Source organism: Lathyrus oleraceus, chromosome 6 (assembly GCF_024323335.1).
Source record: "Lathyrus oleraceus cultivar Zhongwan6 chromosome 6, CAAS_Psat_ZW6_1.0, whole genome shotgun sequence".
NCBI lineage: Eukaryota > Viridiplantae > Streptophyta > Magnoliopsida > Fabales > Fabaceae > Lathyrus > Lathyrus oleraceus.
Genome location: NC_066584.1, coordinates 241,360,133 through 241,363,053, shown reverse-complemented (window position 1 = coordinate 241,363,053; position 2,921 = coordinate 241,360,133). Strand labels below are relative to the sequence as shown.

At 39.1% G+C, this 2,921-nt stretch overlaps 1 pseudogene; it reads right to left on the bottom strand.

The window, feature by feature from the left end:
- Positions 1-1,810: 1,810 nt before the first annotated feature.
- LOC127099127 (uncharacterized) lies at positions 1,811-1,910 on the bottom strand (annotated as a pseudogene).
- Between the last annotated feature and the right edge of the window lie 1,011 nt (positions 1,911-2,921).

The window sequence follows — 2,921 nt, the reverse complement described above, 5'->3', positions numbered from 1 at the left end:
CTATTTCCCTTGCAATTTCTATTTTCCTTTTTAGCATTTAGTCAATTCTTTTCACACAATAGTTTCTACACCGGAAACTATTGTGTACCTTTTTACCGGATCTAACCTTACGTTAGAATCTAGTTTTTATTTCCTTCGTTTTAATTTGTTGTTTAATTGAAGAATCCAAGAACAAATCCTACCGGCTTGTGGTGGAGTGTTCAAGACTACTGTTTAACTTATTCAGGTTCTTTAGTTATTATTTAATGCTTTGTTTTATTATTTATTTATATTATCTTCCTGGGATGAGTCTGTTTATGCATGATAAGTATTTTAGTTTGTTTAGCATGTCTGGCTAATTCGCTTAGATATCGGTATGTAAAGTAAGCGGAATAAGGGATCAGGACTAAGTCGGTTTAACTAAATTTAAAATTAAAATCACTCTTTTTACGGTCTCAATTTACAGGTTTAATAACAAAGGTTTTTACGAAAGTAAAAGACATAAAGAAGTTAAAATCAATAGAGCGAGAGTTTGAGGTTTTAACTGGACAGTGTAAATTAGACATTAATTCTAGATCAGGGCGAGAGCAAGTTTTAGAGTTAATTAAATTCCGATCTTTTCCAAAAAGTATTTTTAAAGATTGAATGTGAGGACGAGAGTTAAGCATTCGAATTTAATTATATAACCTAAGTCAACAGAGCGAGAGTTTGAGATAAGGGTGTTTAAACGGTCAGTGTTTTCTTGAAAAGAGTTTCTATGGATTGTATTGCTTTCAAAAAATGGTTTTTGACTTAATTATAAGTGACAGCTACATTAACATAAAATCATGGTTTATTCAACAGAGCGAGAGTTTGAGATAAAACTTTTAATCAATAAAGTCAACTGAAAAGATTTATTTTAAAACCAAGAGACCGACAAAGGATTGATTCCCTAATTACGACGAACTACATACCGATATCCGCTTTATTAATATTTAATCTAGATCTCAGTTTAGTTTTTAGCTTTTTCCCCAAAACAATCAAACATTATCCACCTTAGCTTTACGAAGTAACCTTAGATAACGGTATATCGATTCATAAGTCCCTGTGGGATCGATATCTTTTAAAACTACGCGATAGAACTGTGCACTTGCAGTTTGTACCCCATTCTCGACTCACGAAGTCGAGCGATCAAGTTTTTGGCGCCGTTGCCGGGGACTTTTATTTAATCGATATCGTAACTCTTCCGTTACGCTGTAGAGACTAAGGTTTCTTTTTCTTCAATTCTTTCTTTCGTTGATTTGTATGCCACGCAATCGCTCACAAGGCGAACCGCTCTATTTACGAATCAACGATATCGAACTATATCTCCGAGTCCTACGACAAATCCAGGAATATCGTGCTGCAAACAATCTCCCTCCTGTAGAATTTCCTGATTTCAAAAACATTTTCCCTTCGATACCCGAGATGGCAGAACCAGCTCGTGCTCTTAGAGATTACGCCGCTCCATCACAAGATGAGCCGTATTCAAGTATTGCTCCACCCGCAATCGAAGCAAACAACTTTGAACTTAAACCTTCGTTGTTGCAGGCAGTGCAACAGAACCAATTCTCTGGAAATCCTACCGAGGATCCAAACCTTCATTTATCCGTATTTGTCCAATACGCTGATACTGTTAAGGCTAATGGTGTCACTTCAGAGGCAATTCGACTTCGTCTTTTTCCTTTCTCATTAAGAGATAGCGCTAGAAGATGGCTTCAGTCTCTCCCTTCCAACTCTGTCACCACATGGAACGAGTTGAAGAAAGTTTTTCTTGCCCGATACTTTCCGCCAAGCAAAACGGCTATGTTAAGAGCCCAGATAAACGGATTTAAACAGAAAGACAACGAGTCTCTTTTCGAAGCATGGGAAAGATACAAAGACATGATGAGACTTTGCCCACACCATGGTTTGGAAGACTGGTTAGTAATTCACACATTTTATAATGGTCTCTTGTACAACACAAGGTTAACAATAGACGCCGCTGCAGGCGGTGCATTAATGAACAAACCTTATGCGGATGCTTACCAGCTTATCGAGAGCATGGCCCAAAACCACTATCAGTGGGGAACCGAACGAACAATGGTGGAAAAACCTCAAACGAAAACTGGCATGTACGAGATAAGTAACCTTGATCACGTCAATGCAAAAGTGGATGCTTTGGTCCAGAAAATTGAAAGTTTAAATGTATCACCTCCAGCCGCCGTGGCTGCTGTAACTCAGAATTGCAAGGTCTGTGGAATCCAAGGTCACACTCCTATGGATTGTCAACTCTTGACAGGAATCCAAGCAGAGCAAGTGAACTATGCTCAAGGAAGCCCCTACTCGCATACCTATAACTCAAATTGGAAGAACCATCCAAACTTTTCATATAAAAGTAATAATGCTTTGTACGCACCTGGACAATCTCCAAATCAAGCCCCAGCTATACCTCCGGGATATCAGAAACCGAACCCATCCGTGCCTAACAATAACGCCCCTAGGAAATCCAACTTGGAAATCATGATGGAAAACTTTATAGCTTCCCAACAACAAACCAATAAAGATTTCTTAAACCAGAATGTACACACTGGCGAACAACTTAAACAACTAGCAAGCAAAGTAGATGCCCTGGCTACCCATAACAAAATGCTGGAAACACAAATATCACAAGTAGCTCAACAACAAGCGCCTACTGCTGCCCCAACTGGTACATTCCCTGGACAACCCCAACCTAACCCGAGAAGCCACGCTCATGCAATCATATTAAGAAGTGGAACGGAAGTGGAAGGACCGTCTGATCCAAGGACAGAAAACCAAAACCCTAAAAGATCAACTGAGGAAAGCGAACCTAAGGAAAAGGAAGAGAGTAATAAGGAAACCATAGAAAAGAAGGAACCTTATGTACCTCCACCACCTTATAAACCACCTATCCCTTACCCTCA